Below are 8,943 nucleotides of genomic sequence, written 5' to 3' on the forward strand. Positions count from 1 at the left end.
TTTCCACTTTTCCGTTTACATAATATATTTATGTGTAATAGAAAAGGTCCATTGATATTTTGTTAGAAATATTATTCTTAAGTTGTTAAGAATATAAGTGACAATATTTCTAGCACAAAGTATCATAAATAGGTTCACAATCGAGGATACTTCATAATAAGGACATGACTTATCCAGAAAGATTGTATTCTTGTTTGTTCCCAAGTTATTTATATAGATATAAATAAGATGGAATGGTGAGTCTCATGCCATATAACAAACATGATAGGCACTTATAAATGATAAGTAGGCCGAACCAGTGACACTTATGACAAGCACATGGAGTTTACTCTTGTCAATGTTTTGTCATAAATCATATCAGTGCATATAATCTTTAGACTGAGATAGCACGATTATCTTGTATATAGGTAGTTTGAGTTTGATCTCGCTTTCATACTTGTACTATGTATGGGTATATGGGCATGTGTTGGCTCCTGCTAGTTATATATGGAGGTAGGTGTTGATCAAGAAGGAATCTGTTCCTCTAAGTAAATAGAGTTAAAATCCTATGTTCATTTAATTGTTCTTGATGTTTCAAGTTCCTGGCCAGGACAGATAGATTTATTCAGAAAAGAGTTTCTGATGAGAAAAATCTTTTAATCAAGAACTGGAATTAAAAGAGAACATAATATTCATAGCAAATGGAGTTTGACATAAGCCATGACTCCAGCTTGAGTTGGGATTTTGTAACAGAGAGATTCTAGTGCATGGTAACATATGATTATAGGTTCATTTAAGGTAAACCTTATTACTAATTGGGTGGCTATGGCATGCTATGCTAGGTGTTAACCATGGTCTATGAGGTTCATAAAATGATTTAGAGAAATCATTTATGGTAAGAAAGAGTTCTGATGATATTAAGAGTTGATATTATGTCTCATTGCCAATTAGTGATGAGCCTAGTAAGTCACACACATACACAAGTTATCACCTATTTAAATATGATTTAATTAATTAATTAAAGAGTTTAATTGATTAATTAAATAGATTTGGTTTGCAATTAAATTGCAAAGTCCCTAGCATGACTTGAAACCAAATCTAGATTATTGGATGTATAATATAAGTTAAATTTATATTTAAAGTGTTTAAATATGAATTTAATTGATGAGAAATTAATTAATAGAGATTAATTAATTAATTTATATTTGATATAAATTAATTAGAAGAAGAAAAATAATTATTTTGGGTTGAGAATTCAAAATTAAGACACAGGGGCATTTTGGTCATTTTGCAGTGTGACACGTGGCACCATGAGATGGTGACACATGGCATAACACATAAGCTTGCCAAATGTTTTTTAATCATGTAAGATGATTAAAATCAAGATTAAATATAGGTTTGACACTTGGCACAATGTGATTGGGTCACTTAAACCTAGAGCTAATCAAAAGGTGACATGTGGCTAGGGTTTAATGTGTTAACCTAGCTATTTAAGTGTGGTTATGAAAAGAAAACATAACCAGCAGCCTCTCCTCTCAATTGTCATGCCACTTTGAGCCTCTCCAGCTATTTCTCTTCATCTCTCATCAATTCAAAGAGATTAGCCATCAATCTCTTGAATTAAGAACGCTAGAAATTGTTTCTAGTGTCCTGTTTACATCTCTAATCTCTTAAAAGGCAGAACTTGAATTTCTAATTAATAGAAAAGGCTTTAGAAGTTGTTCAAGGGCTGCCATAGGTGTTCTTGGTGTGGACAAGCTAGAGGGACAACATCTGGTGTCCTGAAGACGAATCTCAAAGGCGCAGACATGTTGCAGCACATCAAAAGGTTAGTGTAATCGTTCTTGATTTAATCTAGGGTTCTAAAATTAATCTGATTAATTTTAAAATCTTAAATGGCAAATACAGATCCAAAAACATATTAAAAGAGTTTTAATATGTTGTTTATCATTGAAATCAAATAGATAAAAATAAATCTTGCATGGTGCATGTGACCCTAGGTGAAAATTTTTGAATTCAATGGTATAAACTTGTGTTTTTCACGCTTCCGCTCCTTCAGGCCTTGTGATAGATAATCAAGAAATTGGACTTAATTAACTTAGACCTAGAAATAGGCTAAGGATTAAGAGGATTCACAGATTATTAAAGAACTTAATGGGTCTTAATTAATTCTAACTCCACGAAAGTAGGATTAGTTTGATTAAGGCACTCTTTGTCTCACTCGAAAGGGAATTCAAAGGATTTAAGAATTAATCTCCTTAAAACCCATAAGTTTCATAAGATTGGATAACCAATTTAAAATCCCAAAATAGCTCGAATATGAAATCCCGAACTCCGGAATCGCCTTTTTACCATTGTTAATTTCTAATCGAATTTAATTACTTGCCATTTTGAATATTGCCATATTTGAACTTGCTTATTTCAATTTGATGCAATTTTAGTTTAATTAATACATTGTTGAATAAAATATTAATTTTTGCATATTTAGATTTCATACTCCATTACCCATCAATTCATTACTTTAATTTCAAAAATATTTCAATTTACTCAATTTTTTTATATAAAAAATTCAATCATTAACACAACTCCTCGTGGGATTGATATCTTTTCTATACTACTTGTACGACCCATGCACTTGCGGTAGGGACGCATCAAGTTTTTGGCGCCGTTGCCGGGGAGTTGTTTGTTTAAGATTGAATTCTTGATTATTTTACTTGTTTTTAGTTTTAGTTTTTGTTATCTTTTCATTTTGTGTTTATTTGTTCTTTTTCAGGTACTTTTAATCTTTTAGGAGAAGAGCTAGAAGCACAAGTGACACATCCTTATTGTTCAATCCTAAAATTGAGAAATTTTGTAAGGCCAACAAGAAAGAAACCAGAAAAAGAAAAGAAGCCTTGAGAGAAACTGAATTAGAAGAAGTCATGGCTGATGAACGAATGAGAATTGGTGTTAATGCTTGAAATGATCAAAACAATGAAAATGCAGCCCATGATGAAGAGATAGTAAATGCTAATCTGCCTAGGGGAAGTATGATGGATCATGCTTTTCCACGTTTTGATGACTTGAGAGAGAGCATAGCAAGACCAAGAATCGATGCAAATAGTTACAAGATGGATTTTGGAGTTCTTCAAATGATTCAAAATTCTCAATTTGGAGGACATCCTTCGGAAAATCCACACACACATCTGAAGAAATTTGCTATGATCTGTGACATGCAAAAACAACCTGGAGTGTCTGATGATGCAGCAAGATTGAAGCTATTCCCATTCTCTTTGAAAGATAGAGCATTGGATTGGCTTGATTCTTTACCTCACAATTCCATTACAAATTGGGAGCAACTCACTGATGCATTTCTTGCACAATATTTTCCACCTGGAAAAACACAAGAGTTGAGGAATCAAATGACAGCTTTCAGACCAAGAGAAGATGAAACTCTTTATGAGTCATGGATGAGATGGAAGGAATTAGAGAGATTATGCCCACATCATGCCATTCCAAAATGGATGATAAATCAGAATTTCTACACAAATGTCACTCCTGCAATTAGAGGGATTATTGATGCTCAAACAGGAGGAGAATTTATTATGAAGCATGAAGATGAAGCTTATGAGCTATTGGAGAAAATTGCAAAGAATACTCATCTTTGGAGTAGTCCAAGAGGACCAGCTCCAACTCAAAAAAGGCAAGCTGCTGGAATGTATGATCTTGATCCATTCAACATGATTAATGCAAAGTTTGATGCACTTACAAATGTCCTTGCTAAGAAGATGGAAGATTTGAGTATGTTGGTTAGTTCATCATCATCAGCTGGAAGTTCACAACAAGTGGCTTATGCAGAGGAAACTACCAGCTGTGGAGTAGATTATGGAGAACAAGCAGCATATGTTGGTAATTATGGAAACAAGCAAATGGGGAATCCTTACTCTCAAACTTACAATCCAAGTTGGAGGAATCATCCCAACTTTTCATGGGGAAATCAACAAAGTCAAGTTCCAAATCAGAATTTTCAACCACAACAGCAAAGTCAAGTTCCATATCAGCAAAATAGGCAACCATTGCCTAATTTTCAGCAGAAAAATATGAACCCTCCACCAAAACAGCAAGAACGAAATTCCACCACTGAAGCTTTATTGCAACAAATTCTTGCCAACCAAAATAAGCATGATGAGGAGATGAGAGAGATGAAAGCACGGCTGGAACAGATGCAGACACATAACAGAATGCTGGAAAATCAGATTGCACAACAAGCATCTTCCTCAAGTGCCAAGTCTTTTGGAAAGCTTCCAAGTCAACCAGAAAACCCAAGAGAGCAGTGTCAAGCTATTACTTTAAGAAGTGGGAAAGTTATAAATGATGAGAAGAGTGAAAACAGTGAGAAGAGAGAAAATGAGAAAAATACTGATGAGAGTGAAAAACAAGAGAGTGCAGAAAAATGTAAAGAGAAAATTGAAGAGAAGGAAGAGAAATATATACATCCTGAACCCTACAAGCCACAACTTCCCTTTCCACAGAGATTTCATAAAGCCAAGCTTGATAAGCAATTTGGGAAGTTCTTAGAGGTTTTGAAGAAGATTTACATAAATGTGCCTTTTATAGATGCTCTTTCACAAATGCCCTCTTATGCAAAATTCTTGAAAGAAATTCTTTCAAACAAGAGGAAACTTGAAGACCATGAGACTGTAGCTTTGACAGAAGAATGTAGTGCTATCCTTCAAAGGAAACTTCCCCCAAAGCTTAAGGATCCAGGGAGTTTTTCAATTCCATGCCACATTGGAGAGTATTGTTCTACAAAAGCTCTATGTGATTTAGGGGCTAGTGTTAGCCTTATGCCCCTTTCCATCTATGAGAAGCTCAACATGGGAGATCTTAAGCCAACCCACATTTCTCTTCAGTTAGCTGACAGATCAATTAAGTATCCTGAAGGGATTTTGGAGAATGTGCCTCTGAAGGTTGGGAAGTTCTACATACCTGTTGACTTTGTCATCTTGGACATGGAGGAAGATTTTAATATCCCAATCATCTTGGGAAGACCCTTTCTAGCTACAGCAGGAGCGTTGATTGATGTCAAGGGAGAAAAATTGACTCTTAGGGTTAGTGAAGAGCAATTGGTTTTCAATATTAATAACACTATGAAGAAGCATCATTCTGAAGCTGATACTTGCTTGAGAGTTGATATTATTGATGAGCTGGTTGAAGAACACTTCAGAAAGAAATATCCAGAAGATCCACTTGAAAATTGTTTGGTTCATGGAGGAGGCATAGACTATGACAACCCTCATGTAGCTGCATATGCTCAACACTTAAAGGGTAGTCCACCATTCATTTCTGCTCCAGTTTTTCAACTCACACAAAAGGAAAAAGCAGAAACTAAGCAACTATCATTCAAGGAAGAAGATGCACCTAAGGTAGAACTTAAGCAACTTCCTTCTCAGCTCAGGTATGAATTTCTTGGCACTAATAACACTTATCCAGTAATTGTAAATGCAAATTTGAGTACTTTAGAGGCTGATAAGTTGTTAAGAGTGTTGAGGCAATTTAGAAAAGTCTTAGGATACACCATAGATGACATTAAGGGAATAAGCCCACACTTTTGCATGCATAGAATCATTTTGGAAGAAAATTGTAAGCCATCTATCGAACATCAGAGGAGGTTGAACCCAAATATGAAAGAAGTTGTTAAAAAGGAAATTTTGAAGTTGCTTGATGCAGGGATCATATATCTCATCTCGATGCATTTGGGTGAGCCCAGTACATGTTGTCCCAAAAAAGGGTGGAATGACAGTTGTCAAAAATGAAAATAATGAATTAATTCCCACCAAAACAGTGACTAGTTGGCGAATGTGCATAGATTACAGAAAATTAAATGTTGCCACTAGAAAATATCATTTTCCACTTCCCTTCATTGATCAGATGTTAGAAAGATTGGCTAGGCATTCTTACTTTTGCTATTTAGATGGATATTCAGTTTTTTTTCAAATCCCTATCCATCCAAATGATCAAGAGAAAACCACTTTTACTTGTCCATATGGAACCTTTGCTTATAGAAGGATGCCATTTGGGTTGTGTAATGCACCAGCCACTTTTCAAAGGTGCATGATGGCAATCTTCTCAGATTTCATTGAAGACATAATGGAGGTTTTTATGGACGATTTTTCTGTTTATAGATCTTCATTTGATATATGCTTGGCTAACCTTTCTAAAGTTTTGCAGCGATGTGCAAATACTGACCTTGTGTTAAACTGGGAAAAGTGTCATTTCATGGTTCAGGAAGGGATAGTGCTTGGACATTTGGTGTCTAACAGAGGAATAGAGGTTGATAAAGCCAAAGTTGAAGTGATAGAGAAGATGGCTCCTCCTACCAATGTTAAGGGAATTCGAAGTTTTCTAGGACACGCCGGGTTCTACAGACGCTTTATCAAGGATTTTTCTAAAATAGCTAAACCTTTGTCTAATTTGTTAAGTAATGACACACCATTTGTATTTGACCAAGAGTGTTTGGATGCCTTTTGCAGGTTGAAGCAAGCTCTTATCACTGCACCAATCATGCAACCACCTGATTGGAGCCTACCTTTTGAAATTATGTGTGATGCTAGCAACTATGCAATTGGGGCTGTTCTTGGTCAAAGAAAGGACAAAAAGGCTTATGCTATTTATTATGCTAGTAGAACACTGGATGAGGCTCAAACAAATTATGCAACAACTAAAAAGGAATTTCTAGCAATTGTCTTTGCATTGGAAAAATTCAGACCTTACATTATTGACTCAAAGGTGGTCATATTTTCAGATCATGCAGCCATCAGGTATTTACTCCGTAAAAAGGAGGCTAAGCCTAGGCTCATTAGTTGGATTCTGATGCTACAAGAGTTTGATTTGGAGATTAGAGATAAGAAGGGAGCTGAAAATGTAGTTGCTGATAATCTTAGTAGGTTGAAATTGGATGGTGAAGAATTGGATGAAATCCCTATTGATGAGTTTTTCTTGGATGAACAACTTTTCTCTCTTGTTGCTAAACTACCTTGGTATGCAGACTTTGTGAATTATCTATCTTGTGGAGTTTTACCTCTAGGTATGACATGGCAACAAAAGAAAAAGTTTTTGCATGAGGTGAAATTTTATAGATGGGATGATCCTTTACTCTTTAGGAGATGTTGTGATGGTCTAATTAGAAGATGTATTCCTGAAGAGGAGGTACAGAGTATTATGCATCATTGCCATGCTTCTGATTATGGAGGACATTTTGGAATCTCTAAAACAGCTAGTAAAATTTTGCAAGCTGGTTTCTTTTGGCCAAATCTTTTTAAGGATGTGAGGAAATTTGTGTCAGATTGTGATAAATGTCAAAGGAGGGGAAATTTGTCAAAAAGAGATCAAATGCCCCTAAATAATATTCTTGAAGTGGAATTATTTGATGTTTGGGGAATAGATTTTATGGGGCCATTCCCTCCTTCATATGGTAATAGATACATCTTAGTTGGGGTTGACTATGTGTCAAAGTGGGTGGAAGCTATTGCAACTCCAACTAATAATGCTAGAGTGGTAGTGAAATTCTTGAAGAAATTTGTCTTGAGCAGATTTGGAGCTCCTAGGGCTATAATTAGTGATGGGGGTTCCCATTTTTGTAATAAGCAATTTGAGAGCCTAATGAGGAAGTATGGTGTAATGCACAAGATAGCTACCCCATACCACCCTTAAACTTCAGGACAAGTTGAAATTTCTAACAGGGAGCTCAAGCATATTTTGGAGAAAACAGTGAACAATTCTCGGAAAGATTGGTCTATCAAACTAGATGATGCTTTATGGGCATATAGGACTGCCTACAAAACCCCTATAGGAACTACTCCCTTTAGGTTGGTGTATGGTAAGTCTTGTCATTTACCTGTGGAGCTAGAACATAGAGCATATTGGGCCATTCAAACCTTGAATTTTGATCTTAAGCAAGCTGGTGAGAAAAGGTTGTTACAACTTAATGAGCTTGAGGAATTGAGGATGGATGCTTATGAAAGTGCCCGTATTTACAAAGAAAGAACTAAAGTTTGGCATGATAAGCATCTGAGGAAAAAGGAATTCAAAGAAGGTGATTTAGTTTTGTTGTTCAACTCAAGATTGAAATTGTTTCCTGGAAAACTCAAGTCAAGGTGGACTGGTCCATATAGAGTTTCTAAGGTTTTCTCTTATGGAGCAATTGAAATTTGGAGTGAAAAATTTGGGAATTTTAAAGTTTATGGGCATAGATTGAAACATTACATAACTGGAGACCCAATAATAGGAGCAAGCTGTTACAAGCTCTCCAATCCCTCACCTCTTTTCAGTGAAATGCATGAAGAGTCCAGCCAAGGACTATAAATTAGCCCTCTTGGGAGGCATCCCAAGTCCTTTTATTTTGCTTTTGCTAATTTACTTTCATTTTCATTGATTTTGTTTTTATCCTGAATCTCCCCAAATTCAATTTTTGACATTGTTAAATCTTGTCCCTTGTAGATGTAATTCAATGAAGAAAGGCTGGTGAACTATTGGGGAAGTGATTCTTAACTTGAAAATTTTGTCCTTCAAAAGAACTGATTGGTTTCTTTGCATAACTTTGCGGGAGGCTGCAATCTGGTTTATGCAGAGGCAAAGTGCAATCTGCAGCAGATAGATTCTATCCTTGGGCTGCTATCTGGTTTATGCAGAGCAAAAAAAAAAAAAAAATGGAATCTGCAGCAAAAAGGGTGTCTGCAGCAAATGCCTTGTGTTTTTGGTGAGGTTAGGTTTGTGACTTTTAAGTATATGTGCTTTTAATGCTAATATGGTGGTAAGTTGGTCATTTTTTATAGTTTTGAGATTATTTGGGTTGTGGAATTCAAGGTGGACAATATTGCATTTTCTTGGCAAAACTTGGAGAGGTCATCACTTGTGAATAGATGCAACTTCATGCAGATTTTATTGAGTTTTAATGTGCTAAATGTTGATTTGCAGAATTTGAGT

At 35.6% G+C, this 8,943-nt stretch overlaps 1 non-coding gene across 1 annotated transcript; it reads right to left on the bottom strand.

The window, feature by feature from the left end:
• Window positions 1-3,364: 3,364 nt before the first annotated feature.
• On the bottom strand, window positions 3,365-3,472 carry LOC131169729 (small nucleolar RNA R71). Its single transcript, XR_009140628.1, has one exon. It is a non-coding gene; the product is annotated as a small nucleolar RNA R71 (small nucleolar RNA).
• Between the last annotated feature and the right edge of the window lie 5,471 nt (window positions 3,473-8,943).

The sequence above is a fragment of the Hevea brasiliensis genome, chromosome 1 (genome assembly GCF_030052815.1).
Source record: "Hevea brasiliensis isolate MT/VB/25A 57/8 chromosome 1, ASM3005281v1, whole genome shotgun sequence".
In the NCBI taxonomy this organism is placed as follows: Eukaryota; Viridiplantae; Streptophyta; class Magnoliopsida; order Malpighiales; family Euphorbiaceae; genus Hevea; species Hevea brasiliensis.